This window comes from Lepisosteus platostomus, unplaced genomic scaffold (genome assembly GCF_059453375.1).
Source record: "Lepisosteus platostomus isolate fLepPlt1 unplaced genomic scaffold, fLepPlt1.hap1 Scaffold_32_H1, whole genome shotgun sequence".
Lineage (NCBI taxonomy): Eukaryota > Metazoa > Chordata > Actinopteri > Semionotiformes > Lepisosteidae > Lepisosteus > Lepisosteus platostomus.
In genome coordinates, this window is record NW_028291660.1 from 785370 (window position 1) to 798581 (window position 13212).

A 13212-nucleotide genomic window follows, 5' to 3' on the forward strand; every position below is an offset into this window, starting at 1 on the left:
TTGTCTGATATATTTGAACACAAATGCCGTTCTTCAATTAAAACTAACAGTACATTGTCAGGGACATTCAGTTCTATACAAACAAAAGACAGACAAGAGAACATTTAGTATATAATAGACAGAAAGAGGTTCGAATCCTGCCGACTACGTTGTCCACCTCCTGTCGTTGTGTTTCGGCGCAAGCAAAGAAGCGCGCCTGTTCGGTGTTCCTGGTGGTTTTAAAATGCCAAATTGCTTGTACCCGCTCCCTTGCAAATAAGTTCTTCAGCGTCCGCGAATGGCATTTTACAGCTGGAAGCAGATGTCGACGCTTTTTGCACAGAGCACCAAAAAAGCGTCTTTTTTGAAGGCCCGGGTTCTGAGCGTTGGTGGTTCAGTGGTAGAATTCTCGCCTGCCACGCGGGAGGCTCGGCTTTGATTCCCGGCCAATGCAGTGGCTTTTGCAGCGAGCTGCTCCATCACTTGCATCCCCTTGCAACTCGCAACTGAAAACCCACTGAAGCAAAGCAGGTGTGAGCCAGGTCAGTACCCGGATGAGGGTGAGCTACAGGGAAAAACAAAGCTTCCAGCTGGAAGCGGTGTTAATGGTGCTGGCGGTGGGGCGCTCACCCTGAGGTCAGTGCGGGTCCCAATGCCCCAGCATAGTGACGGAGACGCTGTGTTGTAAAAGGGTGCTGTCTTTTGGATGAGATGTAAAACCGAGGTCACAGCGCTCTGTGGTCATTAAAAATGACCACCAAAACCTTTGACAAAAGCTCTTGGTAATTGATCGTCTTCAATAATGCTTCTCCTTTAGGTACATTTTAAATCAGCTGAAAAATTCTGTGAAATGGGGGGCACTTCAGGCCAGTGTAGGATTTGGGTTACAAGAACCATGAAACTGCATGAGAAAGCCCGTACACTGAATTACACGGCTTTCTATTCAAAGGAGGGCAAAAGAAATTCCCTGAGTTCGATTTTTTGCAGCACAGAGAGAGCCACTGTCGTGAGGCCGGTTAGCTCAGTTGGTTAGAGCATGGTGCTAATAACGCCAAAGTCACGGGTTGGTGCCCCTTACTGGCCAGGTCCTTTTCTCCTCTCTTACCAAAGCTGTTAGGTTCCTTTCCGTGGTGAGAGGGGTTGTCATGCAACGCTGCCACATAGTGCCGACAGACAATTAAATGACAAAAATGAAGAGAGTTAAAGCAGCTGGAGAGGTTCTCTTACAACTTTTGAGCTGACACAGTTTTGGAAAATAATTCCTTCACGCTGCAGTGTACCATATAGGCAGCCAAGAGTCTCCAAAACAAAACAGAATTGACAGTCATATAATGTCCATTAACCCCGGTTTTAAACGCAGCATCATGTCTGCCATCATAAGAATATGAGTCCAATATTTTAGAATATAGTCAGAATGACTTCTAACCTTAGCTGTGGTGTCTTTAATCCCTATTGCTCAATGCATGGTGTACGTACTGCATACATGTGTCTTGAGAATGAGGAATGGGCCCCTGAGACAGTCATTTGCCTGTTTCACAAATGATCGTATTTTACTAGAGATTCTGTTTGGGATTCAGATGTGCATTCGGACAGCAATCCCTTTCAAGAAATGATATGTTCTGGATGAGGTCAAAGGTGCTAGAACACTGTATTTAGGATGTGTTTGCAGTGATTGTGTGTCTCCTGCTTCAACGCAGTGATATATAGATGTGCTCCTGTAATTTATTGGTACATGCCCAGGGCAGTAAGTAGTCTGAGGATTTATTTCCAGACGGCATAGAGCAGTGAAGCACTTCTACTTAAATTATTACATTATACACAATTTGAGTTCATTTTAAAAAGTAAAAGGTAATGAAAGGAATGCATTTTCATAAGAAAGATAATACCGATATGCATGTGATAATCTTCCTTATATCATGTAGTGCGTCATTTGGACACTTTGTGGGCTTGAAATACAAAGAAAATCATGTTCTATGGTACAAGATAAATACAAAACTTAATCATTTATTTTAATTAGATTTGTTTATAAAGCATAAGCAATCATTTATTACATTAATATATGTGAAAATGACATTTTAGCACCATAATATTACATACAGGTCTCTAGCTTCAACACAGTGATATATATATATATGCTCAGTGATTTATTGGTACATGCCCAGGGCAATAATCAGAATTAGTATTTATTTCCATACGGGCTACAGGTAATGTTGTGAAATACTTCAACACACTGGATCGCAGATTTAGACCCCCTGCACTCTTACTCCTTAAAAACCAAAGAAATGAAGATATGTAGCAATCACATTGTAACAGGGGTGACAGTGACTTAATGCTTATACTACTGGACTTCTGGTACCTTTAGGGTACGGTGTTCCCTGAAGGGCTCTCAAACCCCGCATTTCAGATGCCTAGCTGTATTGCTGATGTGTTGCACCTCAGAATCACTTTTAAACCTTACCTCTGGTATCTTTAATCCCTATTGCTCAACGCATGGTGAAAGTATTGCATAAATGTGTCTGAAAATGAGCAATGGGCACCTGAGAGACTCATTTGCCTGTTTCACAAATGATCATATTTGACTAGAGATTCTGTTTGGGATTCAGTTGTGCATTCTGACAGCAATCTCTTTCAAAAAATGATTTTACCTTATCGCGGCTTTGCCCTTCTTGCCTTTTTGGACAATATTTCCATCTTGTGGTCGTTGTTGGTAATGTCTAGACAATATCTCCATCTTGTGGTCGTTGTTGGTAATGTTTTCTTATGCCCTTTTTTTATTTCAATTCTCTATTAGATGATTCTAGAATCTCTACAATAGAGTTGAAAACATCAGTTTTATAGCAGACAATATGACATTATTTATAGTCCAATTAGAAATTTATTACCCTGTTTTTAACATAATAACAAATTAAAACTAAGTTTGGAACACCAGGGAACATAAAAAATGATTTTTAGGAAAACCATGAGGTTCTCTGTGTCCGATGCCTGCAAGGGGAGAAAGCTAGAATCCTTTGATTTTTCCAAATTTGAAAATAAACATCATATAACAACAGCTTTCATTCCTAGGAGTGAAAAACAACCATTTTTGAAGACATATTAGTTTCTAAAACACTACAATAAAGTTAAAAACATCCATTTTATATTACATTATTTTTTGTGAAATAATTAAATTGGCTTATTTCTCTCGCATTAAATTGGCTACAAATGCAAGAATTCAACCAGATATTCTTGTAAAATGTATAATGTTGCATTGCAGTTAGTTAATGTAGTTAGTCCATAGTCAGCAATCTAAACTTTATTGTTAAGCTTTAATGATTGATGTTGTACCAGTAACCTTTAGAAATACTATAGTACTTCACAAATGCTTTGTGTGTTTGGAAACCTTTTGAGTAAAAGCCTTATAAAAATAGGTTTAGTTTTTACAGGACATCACAAAGAAATAGGATGGTATAATTCTTATAATTGCTTAGTGATTGTATTTGGAAGATTATGCACTAAACAGACTTCAGGAATGCCAGTGGATCATTGTGCTATTTGGAATTATTCCAAAAATCAAGTGACCTCTTTGCTGTAGTATTTTTAGTATTATTTATTTAGTATTAATAAAGAATAGATTTATTAAAGTCGTGCGATGTGCAAGCGGGATATGTAAAATAATTTAAAATAAAGTTTTTTATTATTGTTATAGAGAAACATGATCAGATTTTCCCTGGTTCAGAAAAAAAACGATTAAAATCTGTAATCTTTCCACTTGTATGTCATCAGACATTAACGAGTACAACCCCCCTCTCTGCCGGAGTGCTGGCTGTGACGAATTAAACCAATTTCACAGGTGTTTTCAAAGTAGGAAGTACAGTGTTAACTAGTAGATGGCCTCCTCAATGAAATCGCTTCAACATGCTAATGCGTTGGTGTAACAGTCCGGGCGTGGCAAGCTTCCAATGTCAACTCGACTCGATTGGAAGACAATGAACGTATTTTAGCCCTAAATGAATTAATAGCAAACATGGTTTACATAAAAGACATTTTTCCAAGAAAGTTTATAATAATACAATCTATAGTTGAAATCTGAGCCTAAATATAAAGAAAAAAGCATTTTCAGAGAGCAATCACGCTGTGTTTATGTAGAAAAAGCGATTAGGTTTATGAGCAATCTAATTACCTATTCGCTTAAAACGCTATATAAAATAAAGTTTATTTAAAGATGAATGATAAGTGTCGCAGTTTTAATAATTTTCGTAGTAGGGCTTGGACAGATTCCAAGTGCATTTTTGCAATTTACGTTGCATTGTCCAATGTGATGTTGTAATACAGTTTAGAATACAGTAAGTCTAAACTGTATCAGCTTTATTTATGGGTTGCAATTTAGAAAAAGTCAAAAACCGCACTCAAAATCCAATTTAGAGCTTTCTGGCAAGAGGAGACACCCAAATTATAATGTAACATGCCACTGTTTGTGCATGAACAAAGTTATACTGCAATTTTCCTTAGATACGCGATTAAAAAAAATAATTTTTTTGAATCCCCGGCCAAACACATTCCATAAGAATCAGCGCTTTTATACAGTATATCGCCTTTAAACACGCGTTTACGATTTAAATCAAAACTCGATTCAAATCAATATAAATGTTTATTTTGTAACGCATAGGTGACTATTCATTGTTATTAAAAAGACGTAAATTCGATCATGTTGTGATATTTAGAAATATAAATTTGTTTTGATGCGAGTGAGGTTTTATTTAATCTCTGACCAAGGGAAATGTTTCATTTTTTCAAAGAAATGTTTGTTAAAAATTAAAGTCATAGTTCCATGAGATTCAACCACAGACCATGTGACATAGGAGTCAGGAACCTAACCCACAGCACCACCAGCGCAGTCACATGCTGAGGGCTGAAAAAGCACTACAGAAACATTATCGACTATAAAATAATGTAATTAGGCACAGAAGAAGTTTACAGCACAGTACAATAATAAATGCTGACCATGACTTTAGAAGCATAAATTACCTTACACTCAATTTAAACACAAGCTGTCTTTAGCCCTCTAAGCTGGTTCATACAGAAATGTAGAGAACCAGGCTCAGAACACACAGCTTCATTAGCGAATACATATGCAGAACAACTAGAGAAGATGTTTTACAGAGGATGGATTTTTAGAAACATCCCATCAGTGACATCACTGAAGTCAACTCCTAGGTAACTGTCGTGTGGATAGTTTCACAAGAATCAGACAAAGGTTTAAGCATCGCTTATTTTAGATAAAACTGCAAAAAAACAACAACAACCCATAATGTACTTCTTTGCGGCTCTGTTTGCCCAAATCATATATTCACAACGTGAAATTAGAAAATAGTATTACGTAACCAAAAACCGCAATATGGAAACAGAACCTGTGTAATTGTTGACAGATGATGTACTCGTAACATTTTTACAAGACGAACTACAACATTTAAAAAATGACTTGTATGTACTTGATATCTCTAATCAATCCACTGCACTGCATTAAAACAAAACAAAAACTAAAACGCCCTGGGCATACCGTTTCGCGCTTCTTATCAGTTGCTCAAAAGCAATTTGACCGTATGAAATGCATAATATAAACCTAGAAACATATACGTGAGGAGTATTTACGTAGTATCGGTGTCAAGACATACCTCTCAAATACTGTAAATCAAGTTAAAAATATCTCAAGACTGATTCTGGTCATAATGAAACCATGTTTCGTGTATGTTTTCTTTAAAGTACCGAGACCAGCCATATACTGTATGTTTATGTTCCAAAATTAATATCGTTTATGGCCTTCACACGCGTTGCATTACGCTCCTATTCTTTTTATGCTCAGGCACTAAGATTTCCCTTCAGTGGTAAAATTCCATATAAATATTCAATACTTAAACGGGCACAGTTAAGACATTAAATATACATATACATATACATATACATATACAAACTGTATACAGTACAGTTTGCATACGGTAATATGTTTATGTTCCTAAATCAATCTCTTTTATGAGCATGTGAAAGGCATGGTGAATCGATTCTCAAAAATTACTGTACTTTGCATGATTGGAAAAAAATGCGTGATTGCGAAATGCTGTGGTGTTACTTTTACAAAGAAGGTCAGTGAAAAAAATAATGTGGACCAGGGCAATACTTTGAGTTTACAGCTTGTCCAAGGTCATTTATTATTAATACTATTAGTAATATCTTCATTAAAGACTTTGATGGCTACAGCTCAAACATGAGAAGTTGAGCTTTATTAGCTCCACCTTGCGGAAATTCCGGATACTATTATTTTGCTAGCGGTATTTACCGGTAACTCGCGGTATTTACCGGTAACTCGCGGTAGACTGCGTACAGCGTACCGGAAAATAATGCAGTATCGCCCGCACATTTTGAATGGCTGCATCTGTAGCAATCATATTGTAGCAGACACTAATTTGCCTGTTTCACAAATGATCATATTTTACTAGAGATTCTGTTTGGGATACGGATGTGCATTCTGACAGCAATCTCTTACAAAAAATGATTTTACCTTATCGCGGCTTTGCCCTTCTTGCCTCTTTGGAATATATCTCCATCTTGTGGTCGTTGTTGGTAATGTCTAGACAATATCTCCATCTTGTGGTCGTTGTTGGTAATGTCTTCTTATAGATAGATACTTTATTGATCCCGTGAGGGAAATTGCAGTGCAACAGCAGCTTAACACACACAACACAGCCACAGTGTAACGAATTATATAATAATAGTACAATACTGTATATATACTGTATATATATATATGAAACAGAAATAGAAACAGAAACAGGAATCGCTTACTCACCTGGAGAATCTCTGTAGGAATATATAGCATTTATCAATGGAAATAAAAGCTGCTTTAATACAGTGCATGTTCAAACTCAAACCCTCAGCTGCTGTTCTTGTTTGTTTTGGGACAAATTGCAACTGAGCATCGCATGAGCCGTTACGTACCCTTATCTGTTTGGCAATTTCAAGGGAGGAGTTAGGTCAGAATGGGTAGGCTGCAAAACAACAAGTAAAGATTTATTCCAAGATGAAACGTTGTGGCGGTTTTCTTATCTTTTCAGCATGGACTAAACTTTTACGTGTTCCTTATATGCTATATATGTATATATTAGCACCAATGTCGTTCTTAAAAACTAACATGAAATTGTCAGGGACATTCAGCTATATACAAAGACGAGACAGACAAAGTAATAATTCTGTATTAACGTGGCCTACATATTGACGCAATGATCGAACTAACTGACATGTTCTGATTCACATCCCCTGCAGTTCATGCCAATTAGAACAATAGCAATGCTGAGTCCTCCCCACCCTACTGAGCACAAATTCAGCTGCTCTCCAGTTCTGTTCTGCATGTTTTTTCATTGCAATTGAGCTCGGAGCTGGAGATGATCTCCATACAGTTCTGTGTTAACTAGCCCGCACTTGCGTGCTAATTTACGGGTTGTGGCAGATGCTTTTCTATAGTTCATATACATGACGGCAACCTGTTACCGAGGAACCTGAGAGGTTTAAAAGCCTCACGAGCCAGGCAGGACTCGAACCTACAATCTTCTGATCCGAAGTCAGACGCGTTATCCATTACGCCACTGGCCCATAGAACAGGCGCTTGCACTCCACCACAGAGAGCTCTACACTGCTACTAGTAGTACACCTCCCCATCTAAATTTTCACAGCAAGAAACTTGTGTTTCCTACTATTTTTATCAGGTTTAAAATATCATCTCCTTAAAACAGAAAAAGTGTTGATGTGTCGTGCTGAAATTCCGATTGATTTTGAATTCAAAGAAAAAACGTTTTCTTCCAAAACACCGTGAAATTGTCACATCTTGCAGACAATAGGTGTATTCCATGTTGAAAAGAGAAAAAAGAAAACAATGGAGCCTTTTACAGGTGTGAGGCTTCTTCAGGTGTGAGAAGACCTCACAGTCGAAACGCTGTGTTTCCGTTCTTCTCTTTTCAGCATGCAATAAACCTAGTACTTGTTCCTTTGCAGCCGAGGCATGCTGACGTAGCTACCCAGCTGAACATCTTGCAGACTCTACAGTACTTCTCTCCTGTAGAAGTAAAGCAGGGCTTGCTGGGTGAGCTTTTGCTCCGGTAAATTAGGTCACGTGTCATGTTAAATCACTTCTTCTAAACACAACATTTGCTGGTGCTAGCTTTCCCCATGAAAAGAGACATTTCCCTTACAGTACATGACATATCATTTTTATTCTATCAATAAGTATAGAAATTAAACAAAAGAAAAAATGGTGTCGCCAAAGAATGCACAGCTCTGTCGCCTTGTGGAGGTGTCAAGGGCATTGAGCTCCTTGGACATGAAAAGTGCCCGATAAATGCCATTTCTCATCATTTCTCTTGGCGTCAGTTCTGCTATTAAATGGGACGGAGGCAACGGGCTCAGAGAGCAGGTTAAGTGCACACCGAACGCAGATGTGTCCAAGTGTCTGTAAAAGCGCGGTGCTCCGCTGGCGCTGTTCCCTAGTGGCTTAAAGTGCCCGCCTAGTAAGCAGGCGATCCTGGGTCTGAATACCAGCGGTGCCTCTCTCCGTGTCTTGTTGTGCCGAATGTCTCATTTCAGACAAACATGTACAGCTTGGTTCAGTTTAATGTAAGAATTCATTTCCTTTCTGGAATAACTTGTTTTTGAAGAAATCCATACAGCTTGTGAAAGATGAAATCCATTTCTTGGTTGTCAGTGGAAAAAGATTGCCGGCTGCAAGAAGCGCAAGTGATTGTTTTCTTTGACCATAAACCTGCAAATGTAGGGAACACAAGCGGCCGTCAGTCTCTGTGGCGCAATCGGTTAGCGCGTTCTGCTGTTAACCGAAAGGTTGGTGGTTCAAGCCCACCCAGGGACGCATGTCTCCGTTTTTCCAATGTAAACATCATCACCGCTAAAGAAGATGGCGCAGAAGGCTCCACAGTCGAAACGTTGTGCTTCTTTTCTTCTCTTTTCAGCATGGAGTAAACCTTTGCTTGATCGTTTGCAGCCTACGCATGCTGACACAGCTGCCTTTCTCTTAACGCGCCTCAATCATTATTCACCAAAACCATCAGCAGAATGTGTCGCCTTTGTGGTGATGTCACTCCTCTGCTTCACAAATGTCCTTAGTGACGGACCATTTCTTTCTGCCATTTTTCCGGAGCGGTTATTGATTGCTCCATCATTTCCCTCATACTTTCCATCCCTAGATTGAAAAAAAAAAAACAGAAACAGGCTGACAGGACGACAATCAAATTGCAAAAACTCATCAAAGCACTCGATAGAGTATTTGAATCCACAAGTAGCTACGAGCAACTTTGTCCTGGCTTGCATGAAAGTCGGAAAATGTCAAAAAGAAAAAGATGGTGGCTTTTTCATATTTGTTCTTTCATTTTTAGTTCGTTGGCTCTTCTGTCCATTGTCCTCCTGCCTGGCTCTTGACCTGTGACTGTCTGAACGCACACATTAGACTTTCAGGCGGGGGATTTGTCCTGAGCCTCTGTGGAAGACCCACCCACCCCCATAAATAACTGCTCTAGAAACACATGAATGCAAAACTAAACCACAGCTTAAAGAGGAGCTCCAACTCAGTGCCATACTAATGTAAACGAAGTAATACTAAGACATGTTCTTATGGATTTGTCTTACCTTGAGATATGTAATTGGATTTCAGGATTAACTTCCTCATTCAATGTACTGGTGATTCTTTGCCTGGTCAGTACCTGGGTGGGAGACCTCCAGCGAACAATTAAGCTTGCTGCTGGAAGTGGTGTTAAGAGACTCTTAGGATCTTCCAGAGGTGTCTGTCCAATAGCACTAGTTGCCTTAGAGCTGGCTCAAACATTGCTCAAGAGTCTACCTTTCACAGATGCGCAAAGATGAATGATGGGGGTGCACGCTTCAAGGAGCCTTCCAACTGTAGGGACCGATTAGAGACGATCCGTAGCATGTGTTCATTTCCATATCTGCCCCGTGTCTCAACGGTAGGACAGAGTCAAATACTGCCTCGACACGTAACAGCGTTATATTAAACCGCAGGACTTGAGGGCTGTTTTGTTTGAATGTTCAAGGCATTGGTAAGAGCGTAGGTCAAGGGCCATTGGTGCATCTCCTGTAACTGGAGTAAAAATGCTATTCAAAGTGCAGTGACTAAAATCGTCGTCCACATGTCTCTGTTGTTGATTGCTTTCTGTCTAAGAACGTTCTGTTTTCATGTCCGAACGGGGAGACTTTATCATTCCAACTTGAAGCCACCCTTAAGTCCTCTGAGGTGTGTGTGTGTGTGCTTGCACGTATGGCGTAAAAGGTTTCTTAAACGGAGAGCGAACTTGAAAAAAGTTGCCTCCGCTGCCGCCGCCGCCTCGCACTCCCTGTTCGATTGTAGCAAGAAGGCAGCGGCCGCGGCGCTTGCTGTAGTCGTGGCCGAGTGGTTAAGGTGACGGACTTGAAATCCGTTGGGGTCTCCCCGCGCAGGTTCAAATCCTGCCGACTACGGCGTCCTTTGCATTTGGTTGCGTGCGTGCGTGTAAAAGGACCAGCGCCGTTTCGTTTTCGCTGGGACCTTTAACACTCTAAATCGCCTGGACCCACAGCCTGTGAAATCGATTCTTCAGCACCCACGATGGACGCTTTGCCGCTGGACACAGAGAACGATGCTTTTCTGCAACGAGCTTTCCAGCTGAATTTTCTCGGCAGCTCCGTACTGAACCTGTTCTCCATTGCAACATAGCGGAGGCTCGTCACGTCTATAGCAAGGCTGTGTAGGACCGCATACGCCACAGTGACTTGTACACAGACCACATGAAAGGCAAGCAAAATACACTTTTAAAATTCCAAAGACTCACAAGGTCAGAGAAACAGCGATGACCTGAACAGATCTGTTACAGAAGTCTAGGTTGATCTTTTTAGAGCTGTAATTGCATTTTTGTTTAATAGAAGATCAAATCTACTCGCATGTACCAGCACCTTACAGTTTATTGATGTTAATTCTGTTTAAGTAATAAGATTGCTAACGATGTTGGACTTTAGCCGGTGTTTTTTAGAACAAATTGCTTACACTTCTGTAAGGAATACGCAGTACGTGCCTTTGTCAGTCATTGCTCACCATACCTGTAACTTTCTTATCTAACTCACTTCCTCAAATGGTGAAGGTCCACAAACATAAATGAAAAAAAAACCCTTGTTGTAGATGAGGTGCACAAAAAAGCAGCCCCTGATAGTGTATAACACATTTATACTATTGCAGAGACACATGTAACATATATATACTGTATATATGAAACAGAAATAGAAACAGAAACAGGAATCGCTTACTCACCTGGAGAATCTCTGTAGGAATATCTAGCATTTATCAATGGAAATAAAAGCTGCTTTAATACAGTGCATGTTCAAACTCAAACCCTCAGCTGCTGTTCTTGTTTGTTTTGGGACAAATTGCAACTGAGCATCGCATGAGCCGTTACGTACCCTTATCTGTTAGGGAATTTCAAGGGAGGAGTTAGGTCAGAATGGGTAGGCTGCAAAACAACAAGTAAAGATTTATTCCAAGATGAAACGTTGTGGCGGTTTTCTTATCTTTTCAGCATGGACTAAACTTTTACGTGTTCCTTATATGCTATATATGTATATATTAGCACCAATGTCGTTCTTAAAAACTAACATGAAATTGTCAGGGACATTCAGCTATATACAAAGACGAGACAGACAAAGTAATAATTCTGTATTAACGTGGCCTACATACTGACGCAATGATCGAACTAACTGACATGTTCTGATTCAGATCCCCTGCAGTTCATGCCAATTAGAACAATAGCAATGCTGAGTCCTCCCCACCCTACCGAGCACAAATTCAGCTGCTCTCCAGTTCTGTTCTGCATGTTTTTTCATTGCAATTGAGCTCGGAGCTGGAGATGATCTCCATACAGTTCTGTGTTCACCAGCCCGCACTTGCGTGCTAATTTACGGGTTGTGGCAAATGCTTTTCTATAGTTCATATACATGACGGCAACCTGTTACCGAGGAACCTGAGAGGTTTAAAAGCCTCACGAGCCAGGCAGGACTCGAACCTCCAATCTTCTGATCCGAAGTCAGACGCGTTATCCATTACGCCACTGGCCCATAGAACATGTGCTTGCACTCCACCACAGAGAGCTCTACACTGCTACTAGTAGTACACTTCCCCATCTAAATTTTCACAGCAAGAAACTTGTGTTTCCTACTATTTTTGTCAGGTTTAAAATATCATCTCCTTAAAACAGAAAAAGTGTTGATGTGTCGTGCTGAAATTCCGATTGATTTTGAATTCAAAGAAAAAAGGTTTTCTTCCAAAACACCATGAAATTGTCACATCTTGCAGACAATAGGTGTATTCCATGTTGAAAAGAGAAGAAAGAAAACCATGGAGCCTTTTACAGGTGTGAGGCTTCTTCAGGTGTGCGAAGACCTCACAGTCGAAACGCTGTGTTTCCGTTCTTCTCTTTTCAGCATGCAATAAACCTAGTACTTGTTCCTTTGCAGCCGAGGCATGCTGACGTAGCTACCCAGCTGAACATCTTGCAGACTCTACAGTACTTCTCTCCTGTAGAAGTAAAGCAGGGCTTGCTGGGTGAGCTTTTGCTCCGGTAAATTAGGTCACGTGTCATGTTAAATCACTTCTTCTAAACACAACATTTGCTGGTGCTAGCTTTCCCCATGAAAAGAGACATTTCCCTTACAGTACATGACATATCGTTTTTATTCTATCAATAAGTATAGAAATTAAACAAAAGAAAAAATGGTGTCGCCAAAGAATGCACAGCTCTGTCGCCTTGGGGAGGTGTCAAGGGCATTGAACTCCTTGGACATGAAAAGTGCCCGATAAATGCCATTTCTCATCATTTCTCTTGGCGTCAGTTCTGCTATTAAATGGGACGGAGGCAACGGGCTCAGAGAGCAGGTTAAGTGCACACCGAACGCAGATGTGTCCAAGTGTCTGTAAAAGCGCGGTGCTCCGCTGGCGCTGTTCCCTAGTGGCTTAAAGTGCCCGCCTAGTAAGCAGGCGATCCTGGGTCTGAATACCAGCGGTGCCTCTCTCCGTGTCTTGTTGTGCCGAATGTCTCATTTCAGACAAACATGTACAGCTTGGTTCAGTTTAATGCAAGAATTCATTTCCTTTCTGGAATAACTTGTTTTTGAAGAAATCCATACAGCTTGTGAAAGATGAAATCCATTTCTTGGTTGTCA

General features: G+C 40.2%; 4 non-coding genes across 4 annotated transcripts; 2 read left to right on the top strand and 2 right to left on the bottom strand.

The window, feature by feature from the left end:
• Positions 1 to 7526: 7526 nt before the first annotated feature.
• On the bottom strand, positions 7527 to 7599 carry trnar-ucg (transfer RNA arginine (anticodon UCG)). The gene has a single exon. It is a non-coding gene; the product is annotated as a tRNA-Arg (tRNA).
• Positions 7600 to 8792: 1193 nt separating this feature from the next.
• trnan-guu (transfer RNA asparagine (anticodon GUU)) lies at positions 8793 to 8866 on the top strand. Its single transcript has one exon. It is a non-coding gene; the product is annotated as a tRNA-Asn (tRNA).
• Positions 8867 to 10403: 1537 nt separating this feature from the next.
• Positions 10404 to 10485, top strand: trnas-uga (transfer RNA serine (anticodon UGA)). The gene has a single exon. It is a non-coding gene; the product is annotated as a tRNA-Ser (tRNA).
• Positions 10486 to 12035: 1550 nt separating this feature from the next.
• On the bottom strand, positions 12036 to 12108 carry trnar-ucg (transfer RNA arginine (anticodon UCG)). Its single transcript has one exon. It is a non-coding gene; the product is annotated as a tRNA-Arg (tRNA).
• Positions 12109 to 13212: the final 1104 nt, after the last annotated feature.